This window comes from Diprion similis, chromosome 8 (genome assembly GCF_021155765.1).
Source record: "Diprion similis isolate iyDipSimi1 chromosome 8, iyDipSimi1.1, whole genome shotgun sequence".
NCBI lineage: Eukaryota > Metazoa > Arthropoda > Insecta > Hymenoptera > Diprionidae > Diprion > Diprion similis.
The window spans coordinates 10,034,072-10,048,794 of record NC_060112.1 but is presented as its reverse complement, the minus strand read 5'-3'; the positions used below and the strand labels follow the sequence as shown (position 1 = coordinate 10,048,794).

Here is a 14,723-nt window from a genome sequence, read left to right as displayed (position 1 = left end):
CCTTAGTACATCACGAATCTTGACATAATTTAACAGGACTTCGCAAAATTTTATTCGATCTTCTAAGAACTTAGGAACACTAATTTTTTTAAATTCACTTGGTCTAATCATCGTATTATTTGAATCAAATGATATTTTGTTCGATTTAATATACTTGCTTGAACTGAAGAATGTTTATTTGATTTGAATTGAAAGTTTCTTTAAACAGTCAAATAACTAGCGCAGCATGTATTTCAAATCTTCGTTAACTTCAATATAATATATTAATGAATGTAACCTTGATTCTAGAAATTTATTTCTAAAAATAGATTTTAATAAACCGTTTTATTATTTCAACAAAATTTCAACTCAAACGAAATATAAATCCAGCTTGAATTAGTATACGAGATTCAACTAAATATTATTTGTTTCAGATAACGCGTGGTTGAATCACACTAATAAACTAAACTAATTGTCCAAAAGACATATGAAGAAAAAATTTCCAATTTTAAAATAGTGTAAAAACTAAATGAGATTTTGATTATTTCGTTCGAACATATGTCTTCAATGAATCCACATAGGTACGATATCATTCCATCAGACGTAACGAGGACTTCATAAACCTTGATCAGATGCCACAGCTTTATGGACATGTAACAATTCATGAGGACTTCACTATACTTTCACTGGTTTCACGGATTTAGAAATATTAAAAAACGAGGCGAATACTTCAATGACCATCATTACATACTTCATCCGGTCCATGAGATTTCAAAAACTTTCATTCGAAGTTGAGCAATTTTACATGACTTGAAACAATTCGCACTTAAATCTAACTTGAATCTAACTTGAAACACCGCTGTCCATCAAATTTCAAAAGTGATTAACCCCTCGGTTCTGTATAAGGTTTCTCTTAACAAATGAATCAAGTTTAAACCGCATTTAGAGGTCGCAGATAATTTTAAAATTTTTTAGTACACAAAAAATTTTCGATGATTATTTATTTACTAAAAAGAAACATACACAGACATAAAATCTTTTATTAACAGTTTTAAAAGAATTACGGATCGGCCAAAACTTTGGAGAAAAAAACAAATCAGTTGCAAAATATTCTCTACGGCCCATGAACAAACAGATTTACCTGTAACTACATCGTATATAATGCATATGTATATAATTATAAATATATGTCTTGTATTGACCAAACGGTTTGACAATCGTTGAAAATATTCGTTGAATGTTGAAATTTCTATAATAATGGACCAATTCTATTTGTTGCAGATTATTTCCTTCGTATTGAACGTATTGGGCCTTAAATAAAAATAAAAAAATAAAATAATAATAATAATGATTAAAAAAAAAATTAAAGTAAATTAATAAGAAATAACCTTGTTACATATAAAATTGAAAAAATCTATATATATATATAATATAATATAAATATAAATATATTTATATATATATATATATAAATAAATAGATAAAACAATATAAAGTATACATATATGAAAGATATGCGTGTATGTGTGGATATGCGCGTGTTTGCAAGCACTTACATATATGTGTGTACACCATATGTATATATATATATATATATATATATATCAAAACGGTATTATCAGTTGGTATCAGGAAATTGTGTTAAATTATAGAAAAGATAATTAAAGACTTTGCTCGTAATACGCATTAGCGAGAATTTACTCCGTCAGAGTACCATTCTGTCTAACTTGATCGGCACCTTTTTCACTTACAGGGACTAGCAATATTATATTAATATTATGTATGTATATATACATATATACATACGTATGGTGTTTACATTATACATACATATTTGTATGCCTGCGCGCCTGTATCTGCGTGTATATGTATATTAAAGAAAAGATGAAGCTATCGGTTGTTATGATACATAAAAGTATATATTGACTAATATCATTATACAAAATTGCCAGCAAAGTGATGACGATTAACGCGCGCGTTCGAATTTCCCGCGTTCCATGCCGAGCTTTCTATGGCGGGATCAATGAAGCTCGGAATGAACTTCGGCTGTGTCCGTTAAAACCCACGTCGTATTTTATTATTATCTTATTGCACTGTTACGATTAGTCAATAATTATACGAAATTCAGGTGAATGAAAAAAGCGCGCGTTAATCGAAGTCACGTTGCGCTGGACAGTCCGTGGATGAAAGACTCGTTGGAACACGGTGATGAATTACGTGTAGTTTACGTTATTAGAGCCAACAATTATTATCGTAGACGATTATTATATGCATAACACGTTTAATATGGATCGGACGAAACCTTGCGTTATACATATATATATATATACTTATATGTGTGTAATTGGTACGTAAATTGGTACGTAAATTAGTTGACGAGCGTTGGATCTGTGTTACGTGAAATATAACACATTATAATATACACGAATAAATAATTGAATAAATAAATATTTAAACACATGCATTATACATAGACTTATAATAGCGCTTAGCTTTACTCGGCACTGTCATTATCTAGACTGGAAGATACAAACTGAATGCGGCTGTTGAGAAGAGAATAAAATTAATTAACAATAAGATATAAAGAAAATACGCGACGGCCTTCGTCCCCGGACTGTCCGCGGGCCTCTCGTAGCCGTAGTTAGACTTAATTGTATAAATAACAGATTAACGTTTCGGTTAACGCACCGTAAACTATATTTATAATATTATACGTTTCACGCTCTCGATAAGACGAAGTTACTTACTACCGTTTAGAAATCTCACGGTTCGTCTACAATACAGGTATACAACTACATCGAGCAACTGCAGTTTTTCTCCAATCCTAAAGTACTCCTCAATTCGCGTCGGTATATGTAACCATCGTACCTTCGTTTTGTGCCCTTAACGTTTTTCATGTCTGCCCGAATTCGTATTTCGTTTCACTATCTCTTAACTGCATGCCTAGTATACACATACTTAGAGGTGCAAAAATCATGCAAGCATGTACTTTGGATAATAGAACACTTGCTGTAAGAATATTTATAAAGCACGTAACTATTAAGCTCATGTAGTCATGTACGTATCCTGTATTGTCAGAGATTACAGTTTTTCTTTTCCGAAACAAATGCGTAAATTGGTACGAGTACACTCGGATTATCCCACGCTGAAGCCAATCTATCCTGGCAATTATTTTCAAATCGATGGTTAAAATTATTATTTTGTTTTGTATTTAATGTAAAAAAAAAAAAGAATTTTCTTTTCATTCTAAGATGGACTGATAGAAAAGAGATGTTGTTTTGTAATGTGTTTTCTATAAATCAATTAGCTTTACTATAGTCAATTTTTTTTTCCATTGCCAGAGATTGAGGGAACGTCAAGTTTACATTTATAGTTTTCCTCCCTTTTCAGCATAGTTGTTTACGCGTTGTTCATTACGGTTGATGTAGACAAAAACTCCATGTATACGTATTTTATTCAAGTTCACGATTTTTACCGCAAATTTGCTATCAGCGATTGAAAATGAACAATTTTCGCTATGAATTTTTATGATAGTTGTACAAGTATCCAAATATTGTTTGCTTGAGAAAATTCAGTAAAAAGTAATTTCTTTCGTATTTACCTTTACTTTGAGATAGTTCCCAATAAATTTAAATTGCATATCGCCAAAGTTTTTAAATTTTTAATACTTACCCAAATAAACTACTGGCACAAACCTAATTTTTGTCTTACTGTTGATTAAAATTTTTCACATGCAAATAGATGAAATCAAAGCAGCCCTGAATTCTTAATTAGGTATCTATGCATGAAAACTCTCACGAAACTTTTGTAGGATTAATCAAATTTTTTCAATCACCGGCATCAATTTTGGAAACCTTGTACAACGGCATGATCAAAATGGGATATCCGGTGTATGAAATACTTGTATATGCTACCAAGTTGATTTGGAAGTAACATTTTTGTGTAGATGTTAGGTCGCAGGTTATTTTGAATATATATCTCACGAGTACTCCACCTTGAATATTCCGTCATGGAAAAAGCTGGAAATAGGAAGAATAAGGTGCGTCAACTGACACGTTAATGGTAGCGGAAGTAAAGTATAAATATTATTCTATTAATTAATGATTACGTAAATGCAGTTCGTTTATATTGTAGGAAAGAAAATAAACCCACACAATACATAACAAACACGTTACACGTACACAAAAAAAAAAAAAAAACACACACACGGAGATACACACGTTGCGACTATAGAAATTATTACGATTTGGTGTTCAATTTTATAATAATATATATACATACACTCGTGTATATATATATTAAAGAAAGTTGACAGATTATGTAATATGTGTGTATATATATTTTTACAGATATTTTATACATATATATACACACATGTAAATATATGAATATTATTATTATTATTATTATTATTATTATTATTATTATTATTATTATTATTATTATTATTATAAATATATATAAAGGAAAGGGGCAGCGATTTTCGACCGATCGACAAACCGGCGCTAAATAGGTCGATATTTTTTATACCATAAATTGTTAATTTGTTTTAATATTATTATACGCGTTACCTTGTCGAGTTTATGTATATATTTATATATTATGTATATATTTATTTATATATGTACATAATGTATAGATATATATATAAATATATATATGTGTGTGTGTGTGTATGCACTGTAATTTCGTTATTTCCCAAGTTTTTAAAAACCAGTTTTTTGAAAGGCGACAGGCTCGCCGAATCGATCGAAGATCGATGCCTCTCTGCAGGTGCATATATATTATAATTCGATTTAGCTTTAACATCTAGATATTCAATATACATATTATATAAATGATTGTTGTGGTTGCCACGATGGTTTCTTTTCTTTTAATTCTTTTTATTCTTTATTTCATTTTGTTTCTCTCACAATTCCGCACTTAATTTCCAACAACAATGTAACAGGGAAAACCGGCAATAGTGTATAGATATAGAATCAAAGCGAAGGAAACGGAACAAAATTTTTTATTCTCGCTAATATTATTATTATCATCATCATCATCATCATCATCATCATCATCGCCACTACCATCATCACAACGGATCTTCGATCGAAGTAACGGATTTTCCGTTTCAACACTACCACCTTTCGAAACCTCTTTAAAAACCTGTTACGAATCACGTCGCAGACCCCATTACATTTTATAACTGTACTAAACCGCAGTAAACCGGTGTTTACTGGATAATATTGTAAAAACGAATATAAATCAAGCCCGAGGTTACGGATTAATCGGTATAACGCAGACTTAATTTAGAAGTTTCAGAAACGTTTCTCCTTCCCAGCTTTGTATCTCCATTGCACTACGATCTACAGCAAAATATAACTTTCATCGGTAATATCGGTACAGATAACTTGGCCGACAATAAGCTTCTCCACTTCTCACGTGGAGCTTCGAGTCTTGTTTTTTCATAGAGTTTTAACGTACAAACTAACTTTTGTTGAGAATTTTCGAATAACTTTGTGCTTATTGATTCGTTTCACTGTTTTTTTTTTTTTTTGTTTTTTTTTTCAACAACTATGGCTATCAATCGAATCGTTCAAATACTTTCTTACTATCAAGTAAAAACCGAAAAAGTCATGTTAAGATCGAAAAGCGAGTTAACATATTCTTGATCTTATCCTCAATCTATTCAATTAACAGCGTGGTAGATGAGCAGGGAAAATCATTTACTTTAAATTGCGTACCCTAACGAAAGTGGATCTTACGTATGATAAAGAGACTAGCTTTCGTTGAGTTCTGCGGTACACTCAATACCGCAGACCTCATCAATTTTTCACCTCTCCTACCTGAGAGTTGGATGACGATAAACAACCTTCGGTAGAAAATGGGACCAGTAAGTTTTCTGTTTCTCCCATGAGAAAAATAAAACAGTAATATTGATAATAGTTACGTTCATCTGATATCTGATGAAGAAGTGAACATGAATGACATACATTTACACTAAACGAAATACATCATCTAATACTAAATCATAACGTACGTACCGAAATCTGAGATAATCCAAGTTTCTTGTATTTGAAGAACAACCATTTCGTATTACGAAGAGAGAAACCTTTTCAAACTGGTTGAGAAGAAAATTTTGAACATCATTTGGTCTTAATACAGGTTCCCAATAGCTATACTTGTACATTAGACTATTTCAGATGGGGCTAATGTTGTTTGGCGGTTTTCTTCTTTCTTGGGACAAGGTTTAAACGTCAGTTCTAACTGCCCTAAAAATCTCATTCACGCGATTGTATCCATATGAGATCGTGCTCAAGATTATTTTGTACAATTCCGCGACCAAACTTCAATAAGTATATTTTTTTTTTTTTTTACAGTTGTTAGAATGAACAAAAGCCACATGCTATGATGCACTTCTCAGACTTTGAACTAAAAATTCTTATGATAGATTTTGTGTAAGCCAAAAACCTATATACCGCAGAAAAACTGACAGCACGAGTGAAATTTGACAAAAGGGTGAAGTACAGAGTCAGTCGCATCATTTTTATGATTAAATCTATATTGTTCAGAGTTATTAAGAAAATTGATATTGGGTATGTCGAAGGTTCGGAGTTTCTGAAATTCATGCAATTTATTGATTCAGCTATTACCTAGAAACTGGTGAATTTCATTTTTTAGCAAAATGACTTTGTTGCAGCTTTTGTTTACAAAATTAAACTTAAAAAGCACAGTTTTATTCCATAGCTTAGAGGCGTGACAATTTCAAAATTGACGTGTCTAGGAAAAGAACTTTGCATTAAAAATTAGCTCTATTCATATATAAAACAGCAGCTGCCTTTCTAAGAACCATAAAAGTTGGAATAACTTCTGAAAAAATAGTATGCGATTCTTTTATTTCTAATTGTAAGTGAAAACTGTCTCATCAATTTATAACGATCGCCAAACTTAAACAAGCCACAGAAAGTGTAGACTTTCATCCAAATATCATTGATTTTCTGATTGACTAAAAAAATTAATATTTTCAGCTGATCGACGCAATGTAACTCACGATCAATTTGTGTCTTTTCCACTGGTCAAAAAAAAAAAACTCAATCAGATCCCTCTGTAACAAAGGTGAAGATTTTTTATCGTAAATCGTGAATACCATATATGTTTCGAAAAACAAAAAACAAAAAAAAAAAAAAAAAAATACTCAAACGGAAGAACGGTCATCAAATCAGTTTATCAATCATTGCACAGAGCATGAGCATGCAACAATTCGGACACGCGGCGTGCATTATGGTATACATACCTCGTATGTGTATCTATTTCGATATATGCGTAACGCGTATATATTGAGACTGCCAGCGCCAAAGTATTCCAGTACCTGCTGTGGTTTTAGGATGTAAGCGTTCTAGGCAATTGAACATACTAGAGGTTACAATAGTCCGTAATATAAAAGCTCGATAATTCTCTGTAATAATATTTAATAGTAATAATAATAATAATAATACTAATAACAACAACAACGTTGATAAAAACTAATAATAGTAACGCAACAGAATGTTAATAATAACAATAATAACTGTAACGGTCATAATATATTAACCATAATCATAATAATAATAATAATAATAATAATAAGGAAACAATTGAGAAAAGTCACCACTGCAGAAGCCCAGCTGAAGTTTGAAGATAAAATAATAATAGGAACAAAAACATCTTCAATAATAAAGTGATAATAATGAAGACGGATTTTGCAAAATCTGACAAATAAAGCAGCATCACTGAAGCGCAACCGGGGATCCCTGGAATTATCACATTTTTACTCATTATACATACGAATAGAGGTATGAGAAAATTGTCGTTTGTTGAATTTAAACTTGAATATTTACCTATTAATGATTCCGTTGCTGATATAGAATACATATGACCGCGTAGTAACCTTCGTAACAAAAGTTAGCTTTCGTTTACTCATCATTTCATGTATGTACACGTTACTGTTTAAACAATTTCAAATGGTGAGAAACTTGGTGCACTGAGAAAAAAAAGTCCAAAAAAATCGATTTTTGCGGCTGTCGGAAAAAAATGTTTTGCTGAATATTCATCTAGCTCAGCTCGCAAAAAAAGATTTATTTGGCTCAATCGACAACCTTTATTCTCAGTGTACAGCAACAACGAGTTTAAACGTGGACACACCGGTCGAAGTTGGGAATGATAATCTGGCACTGTAACACCTCGTGGCAAAAATACGGATTACTCTAACTGGGCCATATTTAATTTTAAAAAAACCTCCTACATCGTATTTTTTTGCAGTATTTTAATTCCGCATAATGAAACTGAAGCCTCACAACTTGCACAAATTGTCACTACTACTCTATTCGTGTAATTGACCTAAAACCATCCGTTAATAGCCCATTTTTCGGCGGCATATTGCTCAGTCATACATTGCAATATTTGGTTACAAATCAATCAATTTGGAACTACAAGCAAAGTGATCAGCCGATCGTTTTTGAAAGATTATACGAATATCAAGGCGCAGAAAAATTTGTTTGAGCTGGTGTGATTCTATTTCATACCGTTGGGTTAACAGCATAGAGTAAAATATCGATGAAAAGTACTTTCATATCTGAATAAGACTTTTTCGGAGTTTAGAGAGAATGTTTTTCCTTAGCCAGATAACTCTCTTCGACATCTTGGATCCCGATACTTGAGTCACGAAAAGTTTGCAAGATAGAAAAGTGAAGTTATAAAGGTTTAGTGTCGTGACTTTTTACCAGCCTTTAAGTATTGTTGCGAGAAAGGAGAAAAGAATCATGAAATTGGTGACAAGACCGAGATGAATCTGTGTCTAATTGTAAGATACACGAAGAAGGATCGTACAAGTGTGTTTTGCATCACATACAGCCTACATATTTTTTTTTTAATCTAGCAAGGCTGAAAAAATAAGGACAAACAAAAAACAAATTGTAAAACGCAATTGGACTGATTGTGAATTATTATATACTCGCTGGACTTTTGTCCAGATACGTTAACGCTGCTGTATAATAAAAATGTACACGTTGAAAAATATCTTTATACTTACGCGTCTACTGTATCTAATTATACCGTCGGCTGTGCTCCCGCGGAAACCGCAATTGCATTTTTTTACCTAAGTCTCAAATTATTAGCTTGGGTCTAACCGAACGTTTGGTAAATTCAACAATTTCTACATTTCGCTGCATAGCTCGTATATGTATGTATTTCGGACTGATTCTAATAAACATAAACTTATCGTAACCTAGGTGTATGCGAGTAGGTGAACTAGCATAAATGTTACTCCTAGATCTGATATTGTATCACACATTTAATATGATAGAAAAAGAAAAAAAAAAGAAAAAAAAAATTATACGTACTTCGATTATTGAAGCGTTTCGTTTCCTTCAGTATTTCTTACACAACATATTTATATATTCACCTTCAGAAACTGGATATTAAACGTCCAGTAACGCCTCGACTGGTTTATTTTTAGTCATGTGTATATATTTTTTTAAATACTATATATTCTGAACGTTACTAGACTTCTCGCGTTACTTGACCATAGGTATCTGGTATATATATACACCAAACGATACACATATATATTTAAAGTTACTATACGTATCGGAGAAATTATCTGAACGCGAAAAAATATCTAAATAAATTATTAGTCTTTATAAAAAATTAATGGGTACTGTATTAAATAGATATTTTACATTTTCTGCTTAGCCATGAATTATTTCTGTTTAACAAAGCTGTGCGTGTAGAACCGTTAAAATAATAATACACACAGATTGCCGAGAATCTCGTCTTTTGGAATCGTATTTATCCCCACACTTCAAGTAGAAGGCTTTTTTTTATAATTTCATAAAGAAATAGCAAACAGTTTCGTTCGAAATTCGCATAATATTATAAACTACACACGTGGACCTATGATAGATTGTCGTGCATACATATTCATGTATATACATGTATACATACACGCGCAGCTATATATATGTATACACAAATATATGTATATATTCATCGTTTAATGCTTAGAAAATTCGTTGTTGATACAAGAACTGATGATACTTGTGAGACTGTGCGGGCGCCTTATATATTGAGAAAATTAATTAAAATCGAAAAAGATACAAAAAAAAAAAAAAAAGAAAGCACATACATACCTGTAATATGATATGGGGAAATAAGAAACATAAAAGAATTTGTGGATAGGTAACGTTTTTGATTGTGCGAATTGAAGTAGTACATTCGGTGTCAAAGACGGAAAGAAGGCGATCACACGCGAGTGAAATCTCCTTTTTCTCGTTCGTGATTCACGCGATTTTTTGGTGTCCTAGTCCCTATGAAAATACGCGTTTCGCGCAAAGTTGTACCCAAAATGAAAATTGAAATTTTGCACCCGCTTCACGTAACGCAAAAAGGCGGTTTATTCAAGGGGGATTGGACGGAGAAAAAAATTGAGTATCGAACTGGATTTCGCGGGATGCATGGCCAACGCACCTACGTTATACGTGAATACTTTCTTGTGATAATCTAAAATTTTGACTGAGTTGCGTTATTATCTAATTGTAATGCCGCCTGCAGCTGATCCGCGATATTCCTTTATCTTTTCGTTGATCTGTTTACCGATTAATTATTATTATTATCCACAGACGAATGAGTCACTCAACTTTTCAGTCATCGATTATAATTCGAATGAAATACAGACCCGAAGGATATTACAAAATATCGGAATAACTAGACGCAGTGTTGAAAGTTGAAGATTGTAATTAAAGATTGAAGTATGGTAAAAACTGACGTCTTGTTGAGCGCTTCATAGATTTAGGAATATGATCAGCTTTACCTATTTTTTTCCACACACACACACGTCTTCACTGAACGCTTTCACGACATAACGCATCGATAATAATTGTCAAATCTGTCGTAGCAACCATGTGCTTCTGAAATCATTTGAATTATTTTTTCTCTAAACTTTTTTTCAGATCCTAAAATATTCATGATAAATTTTTATAGGCATTTGGAACTCCATAAGTCACTTATTCTTCATTCGAATGGGATATTTTACACTTACAAGGAAAAAAAATAACGAAATTAAACGACGTTTTACGCTGTAAGGATCATGCGAATTTAAAAGAATGTTCGATCGAAAATTGTATAACTTAATTCTAGTAAGTCGCTAATAAGCACTTTATACCTAAAAAAATTTCGAATTAGATGAAAGAAATAGAATTTTCCGATCTCATCTACAATGTATCGCGAGCCCCCCGGAATAAATTTTTCATCAAGAGTGTACCATGGGCATCACCATGAGCTGAATCTCCTGACAAGCGAGTGAATTACTCGATGTCCAAAGTTGCCAAGAATGAAAATACAATTTTGAAACTCGATTCGAGTGTAAATTAAACCTGTAAACTTACTTAAAATTGCGAAAACAAATTTCATGGGTAAAATATCTGACATGTAACTAATTTAGGCATTGGCTCAAAATCAGCATTGCCGCCGTTCCCAGTTTCAGAATTTCAATTCGACTGTTCAATAATTACAAGCATTCACTAGCGTTCAAAAGTTTCTAATTGTAAAACGGCATCTAACGTCGAGCACGGTGCAAATCCATCGTCAATGATTAAGACTGAAAACGCGCTATTGATATTGCAAAATTGCCTATAGTTCACTCTTAATGTACACACCAAGTGCATGAAGTAATTCACCAAGATGTAAAATCCCGAGTGCAATTTGACCAGTGTAAAAATTATTTTCTTAACGTCTCTTCTTTCTGTTTTTTTTTTCTTTTTTTTTTCTAATTTCTACAATGTATTATTATTTTTTTTTTTTTTGTTCACTGCTAGGAATTTATTATCCAATTAAAAACTATCGTTATACATGCGTATCGATTATTTTCACCTAAAGTACATGATATAATGTATAATACTGTATGAAATGATTACATGGAATTTCCATGAGCAGGGTATCACATATACTGTTAGTACAAACGAAATAAATAAAATACATCTGAATGATTGAGAGATTGAATCATGATGATTTTTGTAAAATCATTTTAAACACGGAACTTGAGACATTAGTATGGTATCGTTATAATGAAACGGATTCTGATTTTCATTGTGAAATTTTTTTTTATAGCAGGATAATGTACGGATAAATAGATCAATCAATGACACACGTTGAACTTACTTTTGTAATCATTGGAACAAATAGCGCGAGGTTGGGATACCGACGGAATTTCAAGAAATTTTCAATTAATACCTACTCAAGTACTTGAAATTATAATTTCAAATAATATTTATGAAGGCGACAGTTAACTGAGATCAGGATATTGGGACTTTGAAAGATTTCGCGACCCCAAATTATTCCACGTAACTTCAGATGAATTCACGCAACTTCACAAAACTTGAGATGACTTCACGCGACTTGACGAGACTTTGCGATGTTTCAGTTAATTTCGAGCAACTTGATAACTCTCAGTGATTTTATGTAACTTCATGGGACTGTACGTGACTTTATGACTCAAAGTCAGTGAACTGGATTTTTTTTGTTTTACCGTCTACACACAACTTCAGGCATTGTTACTCCTTTGCTTGATATGAGAACATGACGGTACGCAGATCACAGAATTGTGTTCAACAGATCCAATTGTATCCCAGCAACGTGTAGCGCGAAATTATTACGAACGTATAATAAACATGTGATATATTCATCTATAGCTGTAAAGGTCGTAGGATGAGGAGTTGGTGCTCTCCAGTTATACGTTGTTAAATTAATGCATCCTCTATTACTGTAAAACTTTATATGAATGAAAGATTTTAATTGCCATACGCGTCCGTTACGACCGTTGTTACAATATTATCATAATTATATGATATATTTGCCGTATTTCTTTGATGATTATATAAATTTACCTGGGAAATTTGTCATTGATAAACTGTATGATCAACTCGACACGGAAGTAGAGACAATTACAAATTATACCCGTTAATCTATATACTATATATGTATTTTTAAAAGAAGTATATATATATATATATATGCTGTTCTGTCGTTCGGAGATGTACATTTATTACTTACATATATATACATACAGTTATACATATATTACACGAGTATATTCGGTTCATAGGCGAACATCAACGTTTTTTCAAAACATGAAAGTTCATGTATATACCTTCATTTGCATTGAGACTTTGTTAGAACGCGTGAAGAAACAATGTTTACCTGTACATTTTTCAACGAAGCTGTGAATTTTTACAACTGTACTCATTTATGTGTTGTGTTGTTTCGAAATTGGAGGAAAAAAAAAAAAATTTCAGCTTTTCGAAAAATCACGCTCCCGAACTAAAACCGTTAAACCAATATGTTTTGTTCAAAGTACAGGAAGAAGCGACACATGTTCTTTCAATGTCTTCCGATTGCCCAAGATTCGATACACAGTTTTCAAAAGAAAATGCAAACTTTTACTAATTTTTATCAACGATATTGTTAGAATAAAGAAAGTTTTGCAGCTAGATCAACTAATCCATCATCAATATTTCAAAAGTTCGTGTGAGAATGATCACAATTTGCAAAGAAAAACTGATAACCACAATGCTTCGAAATCTTGTTATAACTAACAATAGATTGTATTGAATTGCCGAAAAAAAGTTGACACGCGTATAATTTCTCTTATTTACACAATGATCTATAACTTTAGGAGTTAACGATATTCCGAGTAAGTTTGAAATTTGAAATACATGAGATCACAATTAAATATGTCTAACAACACTCCGATTGATAACTGAGTATCGAACTGTTACTCTAATTGATACAACGGTAATAAAATAGGTACATTTTAAACCTATATTTAAAGTGAAAACAAGAGATACGTACATATTTAAAGTTAATGTAATAAATAACTACAATTGCTTTTGTAAATACATAAATATATATATATTACACCTAGGAGAAGAGACGGAAGAGAAATAGAAAAGTGAAAAACACCCTTATCGAAGAATTTCAAAATTATACGTACATACACACACACACACACACACACAAAACACACTGAAACACAAAAACATGTACACAGACTGTAGAGATTCATTGAGGAATAACGTTTTCTCAAACGATTGATTAATAATGTTGAACAGAGATATATTGTATATAATTTGAAAGAAATATTAAAGAAGAAATAGGTATGCGGTTATCAATATGCAATTATAAGGTCACTAGATGTGCACGCACCCAATAACAAATCATGGCCATGAAGTTGAACATTATATTACATATATACAACAAACGTGGGCATATATAACGCAATTATGAATACTTTTGAACATATTGCATTGAAAGAATTATAATGTTATGTACATGCAAACTTTAGTATGGTAATATGAATTTCTGGGGTTTTAATCATAGGATAATATATCAGTATAATATTAATTGTTAATAAAAAAATGAAAAAAAATTAAATAAAAATAAAAATAAAAATGCCTTGTTTTGTAGCATCTTATAGCTTTATACCTATAAATATGTATAGTTACCTTGGTCATGTTTAGACTGATTTTTTATTACATTAGATTGTGAAACGGAATCGAGACATTTTCTAATACTACACGAACCTTATTCATCGACACGAAATTATAACCCTTATAATTAGACTTTCGTGGATAAAGACCCAATTTTTCATAGACTTAAAGTTTTTCGCGGGCTCGAGAGAAAAAGTAGATCATTCAAATCTCTTATCTGTAAATTAATTCTCACAGTTT

The 14,723-nt window shown here is 31.8% G+C and overlaps 1 protein-coding gene across 4 annotated transcripts in view; it reads left to right on the top strand.

Annotated features, from left to right (window-relative positions):
- The window catches only part of LOC124409494 (probable nuclear hormone receptor HR3), a 142,282-nt gene extending 140,954 nt beyond the window's left edge, over nt 1-1,328 (top strand). For all 4 annotated transcript variants that reach the window (XM_046887131.1, XM_046887130.1, XM_046887132.1 and 1 more), the window contains one exon: nt 1,261-1,328. The gene's annotated coding sequence lies outside the window, so the exon portion shown is untranslated. The remainder of the gene's footprint in view (nt 1-1,260) is intronic.
- Nucleotides 1,329-14,723: the final 13,395 nt, after the last annotated feature.